This window comes from Hermetia illucens, chromosome 3 (genome assembly GCF_905115235.1).
Source record: "Hermetia illucens chromosome 3, iHerIll2.2.curated.20191125, whole genome shotgun sequence".
Classification (NCBI taxonomy): Eukaryota; Metazoa; Arthropoda; class Insecta; order Diptera; family Stratiomyidae; genus Hermetia; species Hermetia illucens.
This window is the reverse complement of record NC_051851.1, coordinates 87,261,949-87,275,187: the sequence shown is the minus strand read 5'-3', so window position 1 is coordinate 87,275,187 and position 13,239 is coordinate 87,261,949.

The window sequence follows — 13,239 nt, the reverse complement described above, 5'->3', positions numbered from 1 at the left end:
CTCATTAACGTTCACGCCCCTACAGAGCAGACTGCAAAGTCGGAGAAGGATACCTTCTACGAGACAGTAGAACGAACCCTCGAAGCCTGTCCCAGATATGATATCAAAATCATTCGTGGAGATTTCAACAGTCAAGTAGGGAAGGGGACCGTATTCAGGCGATACGCTGGGTCCCATAGCTTACACCAAAATACAAATGATAACGGACTGCGGATTATTCAATTAGCAGTGTCACACGAAATGGTTGTTGGAAGTACCTGGTTTGCACGGAAAGCGGTCCACAAACATACATGGGCCTCTCCAGACGGGGCCACTTTCAACCAAATTGACCACGTGTTGATTGAACGCCGCCACCTCTCACCCCTGATGAATGTCAGAACATATAGGGGGCCAATATAGAGTCGGATCACTATCTCGTTGGCATGGTGTTCCGAGCTCGAATAACAACACCACCCAGAAACCTCTCTGACAATCAGGTGAGAGTTAACACTGAAGCCATCCACAACACAACCCTCCGCGACGCCTATAAGAGGGAAATGGATGCAGCAATAACCACAGTCAACAGAGGACCTGGATATGAAGCATCAACAAATGATCTTCACAACCACCTGAAGAACGTTATCATTGATACGGCCACTAATGTACTTGGCTCCAGCCGCAAAAGGAGTCAGAACAGCTGATTTGACGATTAGAGTAAGCACGCAACGGAACGGAAGAATGCCGCATACCGAGTAATGTTGCATTCTCAAAGAACCCGGCATGCGCAGAGACTTATCACGAACTCCGTCGAGCGGAGAAGCGACTTCACAGACGGAAAAAGGAATCCTGGGAGAACCAACAAATCTGTGAACTAGAAAAGTACAGGGAGCAACCCCACCAGGCAAGTTTTACCAACAAGTCAGTGGGATGAAGCCTTATACACCTCGATGCTCATCCTGCCGAGACAAAAAGGGAAATCTGATTTCCGACAGGCGAGTTGGAGGTCCCGCCAACTGAAGACGACGGACAAATACTGTCACCACCAAGTTTAGGAGAAATAATCCGTACAATTCATCGGCTAAAAAATCATAAGTCGCCAGGAGCCGATGGAATTACAGCCGAATTGGTTAAATATGGAGGCAACCAATTACACCAAGTGGTTCATCAACTTGTGCTCAAGGTATAGGACAGCGAATCAATGCCTGACGATTATCAACGAGGCATTATCTGTCTCATACATAAAAAGGGGGATATCACGCAGTGCAGCAATTATAGAGGTATCATGTTGCTGAGTATCATCTATAAGATATTCTCCTCTATCTTGCTAGGCCGGATAGCCTCATACGCCCAGAACATCATTGGCCCATACCAAAGAGGCTTCACTCCAGGCAAATCAGCAACCGATCAGATTTTCTCTCTTAGGGAAGCGATGGAAAAATTGTTGGAATATGGACACCCGTTGCACCATCTATTCATCGACTTTAAAGCCGTCTATGATAGCATAGCCAGAGTAAAACTGTACACGGCCATGAGAGAGTTCGATATCCCGACGAAATTGATAAGACTGATTAGGCTGACCCTGGCCAATGTGCGAGGCCAGATAAAAGCAGCAAGATCACTCTCAAGACCATTCGACATCAACAACGGTCTACGACAAGGGGATGCGCTATCATGCGTCCTCTTTAACCTGACCCGCGGGAAAGTGATCCGAGATACTGAGGTAAATGCAAAAGGTACGGTCCTCTTTAAGTCCACCCAACTACTGGCCTATGCTGACGATATCGACATCATGGGGAGAACCACCCGAGACGTACAAACTGTCTTTATCCAGATTGAGCAGGCGACCATTGGCGCGAGATCTTGGGCTGCACATCAATGAAGGCAAGACAAAATATATAGTCAGCACCGAAGGCGAACCAATCAACAACATCAAACCGCACTGGTCAAACAGGAAGAATAAAGATAGGAGAATACAGATTCGAGACCGTTGATAATTTCTCCTATCTAGGGTCGAAAATCACAACCGAGAACAGATCCGCGCACGGTTGTTGTCAGCCAACAGAGACTATTTCAGCTTACAAAAATTGTTCCGCTCGAAACGTTTCACCATAGGGTCAAAGCTCTTACTGTACAAGACCATGATCTTGCCAGTCCTCATATATTCCTTGGAGACTTGGGTTCTTAGCAAGAAGAATTACGAACTTTTGGCCGCGTTCGAGAAAAGAATTCTCCGAAGAATGGCCCCCTACGTGAGGATGGACGATTCCGTAGTCTACATGACGACGAAATCTATAAGCGATACCATGTCCGTCAAGTTGTGGCTCAATAGGTTACGATGGGCGGGTCACTTAATCTGTATGGATGAGGATGATCCCACCCAGAAAGTCTATAAGGGCAATATCTATGGTAGAAAAAGAAGACGAGGCAGACCCTGCCTGAGATGAAGCGATGGCGTAGGTCAGGACGCCAGACAGCTTTTAGGAATATCGAATTGGTGGACCTTGGCGCAAAACCGGGATGTCTGGAGTTCTTTATTAAGGCAGGCCTAGACCGGATACAGGTTGTTGTGCCGTTGATGATGATGATGAAAGCTAATATATTGATAAAAATGTATACAGTATATATCTTTTATAACGACCTCGAAGGGACTAGTGAAATTCGATCGTTAAACCGTAGGTTGCTATACGCAAACACCAGATGAATACTCCAAGAATATTTTTTATTTATGATAGACAAGGGTAAGGTAAATAAATCCAATAAAAATTATACATTTTGCGTAATTTACTCAACCACTTTGTGGTTTGTAGACGACGTAACTCTGCTAGGGACAGTAAATCATCTTCATTAAAAGAGTCTTCTTTAACGTTTAAATTAAATCTTGCATGTGTAAAAGAATTGGCTATTGTGCGTGAAGAAACACGATCCCCAGCTTTTGAAATTAGAAAAATGTCCTCAAGAATATGCAATTTTCAGGAAGACCTTTATCTTTTAAGTTTCATGATTTTTCTAAAATGTGTTTTCAGTGACTTTATTATGCTCTGATCCATTGGTTGGAGAACTGCCGTAGTATTTGGAGGAATTTTGAATATTTGGGTGAGCTGGACCAAGAGCAATAACATTTTCTTTTTTTTCCGAATAAATTGATTATCCCATCGCGCAATATTTTTCAAATATTGCTGTCCTCATCCATGTTCTTGTAGTAGTTGGGTAGTTTTCATATTCAACAAGTAGCGATTTAACATTATTAAAAGATTCAGGCCGTTTAACTTTGCCAATAACCAACAGTTTAAATTCTTCTGATCCAGTCATATTTGCTTACCTCCAGCACACTTTTCTCTTTTAAATTTCATTCTAAAAAATATCCTTTTCTTAAATTTGGTCATACTGTGGTTATCCAATCGTTACAGATCCCTTCTGGTGCATCTGCTGCTTCCCCACTTATTTAACCAAAAACAATGTTGTGCCTCTTTTTAAATCGTTGTATCCATCCAACCGTGCATTCAAAATCTTCTAATTCAAGTTATCTAACAAATTCGGCCGCTTTTGCTTGTAATATAGAACCGCAGATGGGAATATTGCGGCTTCTTTGAATTTTAAACTATTTATGTAAAACATCGTCTAATCTAGATTGGTTACAAGACCTAACCATTTTTACTTTTACCGAAGTCGAATTGTTGTCAGGGAGGCAATCATCCCAAATTTATCTCCCCTCTGTATTTGCGGAAATTAATAGAAAGCCTGAACATGAACGGCCGCGCGTCGAACAGCGTTGTGAACGGTTTCCACGAATGCGGAACCTACCCGATCAATTAAACTTCCGCACTACAATTCCATCGCAGCATGAGCTTGTCAAAATTGATGGCATTTGATAACGCCGGCAACGGCAAGGAGAAACTGAATTTTCCTCCAGGAAAAAGTATCAGCTCCCCTGATTTACGGTAGGAATCGCTTCACCCAAGGCCGTCACACGTCACCACTCCTCAGTCAGCAAAAAAAGGCCGCCCACTAGCCGCGATGCGATAAGGAACACAGTGCAGAGTAACAAAATGACCAGGAGCTCCGTCCAAATGGACGACCTTATGTGACGATTCCAGCAGCGACTTAAACGCGCATTCTTTCCTTTACGATATTTTCACTTTGTCATTCTATTCCATTATTTCTGTATTTTGAAACAATAAACCATAAATTTTCTACTTTAAACACGTTTTTCAATGGTTTTTCCCAATTTGCTCCTAATAACCCCATTTCGCGAAAAATAACGTTTTTATCGTCTTTTCTTAAAACGTCAACCTCTCGCCGAGACCAAGAAAATTGATACCAAACTGACTACTGAACACAACATTGAATTGATTACATACGTTCTGTCGCACTGGCTTTTTATAACTCGGTAGGCGGCCTGGTCTGATTATGCTTCAGGTTAAAGTTGCATAATTCGGCAAGTCCTCACACGACTTCCGCGTGGTGGCCACTGGAAACCGTCTTCGGGCGGGCCAAGAGTGTGTAGGGCCGGGCTGGGAGTAGGCTCATCCAACTGACGAGGATCTGCTTGTCTGCTGGTCATGTATTAGGGGCAAGTAGATCTGACGGGGGGATGGACTGAAGTAACAGCCCGGGGATTGTCCTCCCTGCACCGGAGAAGGTGCTAATAGGACCTCAAGCCAAGGTGGAACAGCATACGCCGAGGGCTGCATGGCCAATGGGGAGCTTGGTCTTTAGTATGCGAACTCTGAATACCTTGGGCACCTTCAGTTTCAAATAAGACCCTTACCCTGGTGGCTTGGAACCCACTGCCGTCAAGCTGAGTGTAGCGAGTACCAGACATAGTACTCCTGACCCCAAGCCCTCAGCGTCGGGGGATCCCTCGAAAGCGAAAACCAACAAGAATGTCGGTCGGCCGAAACCGGCCAAGAAGCGAAGGTTCATGAGTGTCCTGCTCAAGAGCCAGTACCAGAAGGCCATGCATATTCTCGACAAGATTGCCAAGAATAAGGAGGCCGGTACCGTCGACGAGCGGGATGAAAAAGACCTCGCTAAATACCAGGCGATTGTTGATGAATACAACAGCAAACGCCGGGCTGACGAGCAGAAGGCGAAGCCCATCGCTCTAAAACGCAATCGATCTCAAGACGAGGTCGAACAAGATAAAAAGCGGAGCAGAGTGGGCAAGAGCGCAGACGCCAAGCAACATACGAAGGAAATTGTACAGCAACCGTCAGCCGGCGGGCCACGTACTGCGAAGCCCTTCAGCCACGTGGCCAGGAGTCACTTACGTGTGGCGCTGGCGGATGGCAATTCTGCTAGCGGCAAACTAACGCTGGAGGTGTGGACCAGTGTTGAGGCTACGCTGTCGGGCATGGTCTATGAACATCTTGTGGAGACCGGAGGCAAACACCCGGGACTCACTCCCCACTTTGATTCATCTCAGGTGGTCCGGGGGTTCCACGTAATAGCTTGCATGGACCAGTTCTCTAAGGATTTTCTCGGTTCGTGTGTCGCTAAGATCAGCAACGCCTGGGAGGGCGTTAAGCTCAAGATTATCCCTTACGACGAGATTCCCAGGAGACCGATCGCTCGCATCTGATTGGCGAAGATCTGCATGGAGAAGGACAAGCTCGTCCATTTCTTGCGCCTTCACAACCCCGGGATTCCCATGGACGACTGCGTTGTTATAAAGGAGGAAGAACCTCAGATAAACAGCCAGCCCGTACTACTCCGCATAAACGAGGAGTGCCTGGAGGCACTGAAAAAGGCTGATTATAAAGTGTGGTTCGGAGTCATGAATGCCAAAGTAAAAGTGTTCCGCTCTGCAAAACCGGACGACGACCTTGACCCAATCGACGCCGCCAACGAGCTGTTGAAGGAGATGACGATCGACGGTCCGACGGGGGCTGACAAACCCCCCACGCAAGCAGATCATGCTGAGGGTAACGCAGATAAATCTGCAGCACTCGCAGTGCGCCTCGGCTAATCTGCTCGTCTTCCTCTTAGAGGAAGACATCGACATCGCATTAATACAGGAGCCCTGGTTCGGAAGCGACCGAACCATCAAAGGGCTCCAAAGCAAATATTTTAATTTATTCCACAGCACAGGAGACGCTGATCAGGCTAAACCTAGAGCATGTATTCTTGCGAGGAAGAGTCTGCACGCTTTCCTGTGCCCGGACCTGAGTTCCAGTGACCTAGTTGTGGTCAAGCTGGAGCAGGTGGGGGCAGAGAACGTGTATATTTCCTCGGCGTACATGGCTCACGACCGATCAGCTCCGCCAGAAGAACTACAACATCTGACGAACACCATAACAGTAAAGAAAGCCAACCTGCTGATAAGCTGCGACGCAAATGCAAGGCATACGTTTTGGGGCAGCTCCGAAATCAACGAAAGAGGTGAGTCATTCTTTGATTTTATTATTACTTCAAATCTATCGGTGTGTAACAGGGGCAGTACACCAACCTTTCATTTCCCCTGCTCCGAGAACTGTGACGGTTGGGAGGAGGTCCTTGATATCACCCTAATAACCGACAACGGGATTCTTGAGGTGGAGGACTGGAGACTATCTGACCAGAGATCCTTCTCTGACCACAGTTGGATACTCTTCAGTCTAGATCTCGCCGCAGAGGTCTTCAAGCCCTTTAGAGACCCCAGGAGGATCGACTGGAGAAAGTTTGGTCAGATAATTAAGAAAAAACTCTCCGGTGTGCAAATTGGTAGGATTGGCACGACAGACGAACTGGAGTCAAAGGTCGGGGCTCTGGAGAAGGCATTTGATACCGCCTTCAAAGTCTCGTGCCCTGCTAAGTACAGTCTAGTCTCAGGAAGCTGACCAGAAAAATCTGGAACATCTGCTACAGGCAAAAATACTGGCAGCCATACAAGGACTGCCTAAAGAAGTACAAGCCGGCCATCAGGACCGCCAAGAGGCGGTCTTGGCTAGACTATTGTCAGAACATTGAAAGCAGGCTCAGTAAGATTCTGTCCAAGGAACATAAAAGTCCATCCTTGCTTAAAAAGTCGGAGGGCTCCTGGACGAAATCTTCTAGCGAAACCTTGGAGCTGCTGGTGCAAACGCACTTTCCCTCCAGCGAGGAGGACTGTGAGTCAGAACCTCGCTTGGAGGGTTTGCGGCAACCCCAGCTGTGCGAGACTATCAAATCGGTAATTACCGGGGATAGGATCGGCTGAGCTATAAACAGCTTCTCCGCATACAAATCTCCAGGCCCAGATGGCATAATGCCAGTCATGCTACAGAAGCAGCAGGAAAGGGTTGTGCCGTGGCTTGTTGAGATTTACCGGAGCTGCATCACTTTAGGATACGTACCGCAGTCCTGGAGGCGCGCACGAGTGGTTTTCATACCGAAAGCGGGCAGGCGCGGTCATGAGTCCGCGAAGGACTTTCGGCCAATCAGTCTGACCTCTTTCGTGCTGAAGACCCTAGAACGCATCCTGGACATTCACTTAAGGACGATTATGGAGAGAACGCCTTTCTCTAAGTCCCAGCATGCCTACCTCAAAGGAAAATCCACAGAAACCGCCCTCCACGAGGTAATTGGCACGGTTGAGCGGTCGCTGCAGTACAAGCAGTATACCCTTGCTGCCTTCTTGGATATAGAAGGAGCTTTCAACAACGTCAGTACCAACGCCATCAAGGGAGCCTTGACCGGTATTGGATTGGAGGGGTATCTCACGCATTGGATTATATCCATGCTGAGTACCAGGATAATCCAGTCCGATCTGGGAGGCAACCACTTGACCAGAGCTGTGAACAGAGGCACGCCCCAGGGTGGTGCCATCTCACCGACGCTCTGGTTAATAGTAATGGACAAAATTTTACGTACATTGGACAGCAGCGGGGTGAAGGTGGTGGCGTATGCCGACGATTTGGTGATATTAGTATCAGGGATGTTTCTGTCCATTATGAGCGACATCATGGAAGGAGCGTTGCGAAAGGTGTGCCTGTGGGCCGCAAGATGCCGACTCAGCATAAACCCAACCAAAACGCAACTGATGCTACTCACCACCAAGACAAGGATACCTGAATTCCAACTACCACGGCTGAATGAACAAAGATTGGTTCTTTCCTCTAATGTAAAGTATCTGGGTGTAATCCTGGATCCTAAGCTAAATTGGAGGTTGAACATAGAACTGAGGGTTAAGAAGGCCTGTATAGCCTTCTATGTCTCTAAGAGAACCTTTGCAAAGAAATGGGGTCTCCGGCCGAGGATGGTTCTCTGGATGCACACCGCTGTAGTGCGTCCGATCCTGACGTACGGCTTTATTGTATGGTGGCAAGCTTTGAAGAAGAAATACAATAGAACGAAGCTTAATAGGATTCAAAGAACCGCGTGTGCAGGTGCTACGGGGGCTCTGCAGTCCTGCCCGGCAGATGTTCTCAATGTACTCCTGCATCTCCTCCCCCTAGACCTCCACATCAAATATGTTGCAGCGTGCAGTGCCGTCAGACTACGTGAGTCCGGATGCTGGGCAGCGAAGTCCTACGGCCACAGCAACATCCTAGATGAAATACCTCGAGAAATCTGGGCACCCCCCACGGACTATGTCACACGCAAACTGAACTTCACGAGAAACTTTGCTGTGGACCTTCCAACCAGGGCAAAGTGGAAGACCGGCGGCGTGTTGCAAGACTATGACACGGTATTCTTTATGGACGGATCAAAGATGGCCTATGGAGTCGACGCGGGGGCTTTCTCGAATACACAATACACACGGTGTATCCAAGTCCAGGCGGAAGTGCTGGCGATATTGTAAGTCTGTCGATGGCTGGGGCGTGATTCGAGCCCCAAGCGTAACATAGCTATTCTGACCGACAGCCAAGCAGCCATCAAGGCCTTGTACTCAATGACGACATCTTCCCGGTTGGTGGGGCAGTGCAGAGACGCGCTCAACCATCTGGGCGGCACGCTCAAGATCACTCTCCTCTGGGTTCCCGGGCATAGGAACATAGAGGGGAATGAGCGGGCTGACGGATTGGCCAGGCAAGGCTCTGCTCTTGGCAGTCCCTCGGGGAATACAGTCGGTGTTCCACTAGCGGCTGTCGGGGGCCGAGTCTACTCGCACTATCTAGCAGCCGCGGGCCTGAGATGGCGAAGGCTTACAAGCTGTGCCAAATCAAGGAGAATTTGGCCCGTTTATACCATAGCCCTATCACGAGAGCTCCTGTGCCAGACGCGTGCAAATGCATTCAAGATTACGGCGGTCTGCATGGGGCACTGACCCATAGGGGACTTACCCGACAACTCGCATTGCCGAAACTGCGGAGAAGGAAGGGAAACCCTCATGCACTTTCTCTGCGATTGCCTAGCTCTGGCTCGAGTCAGGCTGCGGACACTGGGTAAACCATTCTTTGGGGACCTCAGTGAGATTTCTAGCTGCAGGGTCGGAGAGTTGCTTTCCTTCGTGAATGCTACGGGCTGGCTCTGAAGATCCGAGCCAGCTGGACTCCGCTTCCCTGTTCCTATAACAACAGTCACGGTCTTAGGAGTTTGTGGCATCAAAACGGCGCACCAAAGCGCTAATTGGGCTCCTCGGAGCGGCCACTGATACCTACCTACCATAACTCGGTAGTTCCCCCAATTTGATGATTCCTTGGCGTTCACTTACTGCGCTCATGAGTCCGTCGTTATAAGATTCAAATTCAGCCAATTCGTCGCTGAATTTTCCGTCGCATTAAAAAGTGTCCGGATAGCTGAGTGATTAGAGCACAAGTAGGCGCACAACTGACAAGAAATTTTAGCGAATTCATCTCGTTCTGGTAATTTTGAAAGTCAGTTGCATACACAGGAGTACGGAGCTGGCCGTAAACAAATCAACTATAAAACCTGTGTTATGGTACGAGTGCGAAACATACATAGACGCTGATGCAAGTATGCTGAATACCTGTGGATGAGAGTTATGAAAGTTATATCGATGCGAAGCTAGCTTTAGGCCAATGGTGACTCAGGCACATGCGCTGTACAAAATATTTGGTGTGCAAGAAATTTCCACGATTACCAAAATGCAAAAGTTACGATAGAGTGGCCGCGCCCCACGCGTGGCTCTACTGCCAAACCCTATCTCCACCTCCACGTGGGGAATTCTTTCTTAACGAAAATGCGTCTGGAAACGGGACAAACTGTACCAACTGGTCCTCTAGATTGGAGGTTGGGTAGGGCTGACAACCCTACACGGAAAACTGATGTTACGAAGCCACGAAAGAAGCCTCGGACAGGATGGATTTTACAATGACGGACTCGGCAACGAAGACAGACAAACGATTTGCGCACTGTCTAATGGAAGGTGCGTTCCATGTATAGAAGAGGAGCAGCTAGCCGATATCCTGTTTCAATATAAGGCTGATGCAACAACGTTACAAAAGATGCGCTGAACAGGGACTAGCTTCCTAGAAAAGACGCACTATAAAATATAATATAGAAGCCATTCAGTAAAAGATGTGGTCTGATTAGGTTTCCTAGTCAGTCAAAAAATGGAATCTGCTGTTATCGGCTTTGAACATATAAGCGAAACGCCATGTAATCTATGCCTGCCAGAAGAATTTAAAAATATAAGTCTCATTATCTTTCACACCCTTACAAAGGAGACTACAAAGCCGGAGAAGGATACCTTCTACGAGGCTGTAGAGTGGGCCCTGGACCTCTAAAGACGGGACCACTTTCAACCAAATTGATCACATATTGTTTGAACCCTTTTGCCTTGATGAATGTCACAACATATAATAGGGCAATAGATGCCACAATATCCGCAGTCAACAAAGGTGCTGGAGTTGAAGCATCGACAAATGATGTTCACAACCACCTGAAGAGCGTTATCATTGATGCGACCACAAACATACTTGGCCCCAGTCGAACCTGGCTGGTCCGACGATGAATGTAATGTAGCAACGGAACGGAAGAATGCTGCATACTGGGTAATATTGCAGTCCCAAAGAACCCGGACACGTAGGAAGGCTTATTACGAGCTTCGGCAAGCGGAAAAGGAAGCCTAGGAGAACCAATAGGTTTGCAATTTCGATAAGTACAGGGTACTACCGTACCAGGCACGAACGTTTTACCAGCAACTCAGCAAGATAAAGCCCTCTACACCTCAATGCTCATCCTGTCGAGGCAAAAAGGGGAATCTGATTTTCGACCGAATGGGCTTAACAACCAAAATACGGCGAGTTTGAGGTCCCGCCAACTGAAGACGACAGACAAACGCTGCCACCATCAACATGGAAGTCCAACTCATCAGTTTAAAAATTATAAGTCGCCAGGAGCCGATAGAATTACAGCCGAACTGGTTAAATATGGAGGTAACCAACTACACCAAGCGGTTCATCAACTTATGCTCAAGGTGTAGGACAGCGAATCATTACCTGATGACTGGCAACAAGGAATTATCTGTCACATACCTAAAAAATGAAGGTATTACGCAGTGCAGCAATTATAAAGGTATCACGTTGTTGAGTACCATCTATGAGATATTCTCCGCTATCTTACTAGGACGGATAGCCCTATACGTCCAGAATATCATTGGCCCATACCAAAGAGGCTTCACTCCAGGCAAATCAGCGACAGATCAAATTTTCTCTGTGCGGTACGGAAAAACTATTGGAATATGGCTATCAGTTGCATCATCTTTTCATCGACTTAAAAGCCGCCTATGATAGCATAGCCAGAGAATTCGGTATCTCAACGAAATTGATAAGACGAACTAGGTTGACCTGACCAATGTGCGGGGCCAGATAAAAGCAGCAGGATCACCCTCGAGATCGTTAACCATCAGCAGCGCCCTAAAACAATAGGATCCCCTGTCATATATTCGTTTTAACCTAGGTTTAAATGCGAGAGGAGGCATCCTATTCAAGTCCACCCAACTACTGACCTATGATAGCAATATTGACATTATCCAAGGAACAATCCGAGGTGTAGTGTAATGCCTTCATATAGATTGAGCAGGCGGTACGAAATCTTGGACTATATATTAATGAAGGCTAGAGGAAATACATGCTGGCGAAGTCAGTATCAAAAACTGTTCCACATGAAACGCCTCACCATAAAGTCAAAGCTCTTGCTGTACAAGGCAATGATCTTGCCAGTTCTCATGTATTCCTCGGAGACTTGGATGTTAGTAAGAAAAATTGTGAGCCCTTAGTCGCCGCGTTCTAAAGGATGGACATCTCCGTAGTCTATATAACGACGAAATCTATGACCGTCTGGTTGTAAAGAAAATCCGGTTCAATAAGTCGCCGTGGGCGGGTCACTTAATCCGTATATATGAGGATGATTTAGTTCGGAAAGACTATAAGGGCAATATCTATTAGAAAAAGAAGACGAGGCGGACCCCGCCTCAGACGCGGCGATGGCGTAGGCCAGGATGCCAGACAGCTTTTAGGGATATCGAATTGGTGGACCTCGCCACAAAACCAGGATATTTGGAGTGCCTTATTAAGACAGAACTAGACTGGATACCAGTTGCAAAATCGAAAGGATAATGACTGTTTTAGAAAGTGAAGTCAATATTTGAAACTGAAACTAAACCACTTTTCAAAGTGGCTATGAGTAAAGTGATCATGGACTGCGTGATCTTGTTCTTAACCGACATGGAGCTGGAAGAAGAAATGCTTTGTTAATAACTAGGAACTTTCAGTCATAGGTTTTATGCTAGGAAAAAGGTTCACCACAATTTGTTGCTGCTTTTTGACAATGCATACGCTCGACCACCCCTGTTAAACCTGTCAAAATTAGCACAATATTTAGTATTGACATTCTCCCTATTATTAAAAAATAACCAAACTTTTGACGATTCTGATATTTGAGAAAAGAGTTAAATTCTTGAGAAAAAGTGCTAATTTCCTTGGATATAGTAAAATAGTACTAATTTCTGGCGTTGTAATTCGCAATCTTCAGAGTTAAGTAGAGGAAACTGAAAACAATACAACGAAAGACAATATTTATTTTTGTATTTTTTGTTTTATTTTTTCCCTGTTATTTATTTTCATTTTTCTTCAAAAATTTTATATAGTTTTTTTCTCTCTCATCTTTTCAATCTCTTATTCTCTTTCAAATTTTTCTTCGCTCTTGTATTTAAAATACACAAAACCAATCTTGGTTATCTTTCATATGTTGTGTATTGATAGCTAACTACAAACATGATTTTATTTATTTAAATAATTTTAAAATTCACATTAGACATTGTTTAATTATTATTACTTTAATATTTTTTGTATATTTTTGGGCTATTGAATGAAATATATAGTTTTCTCTTTTTCT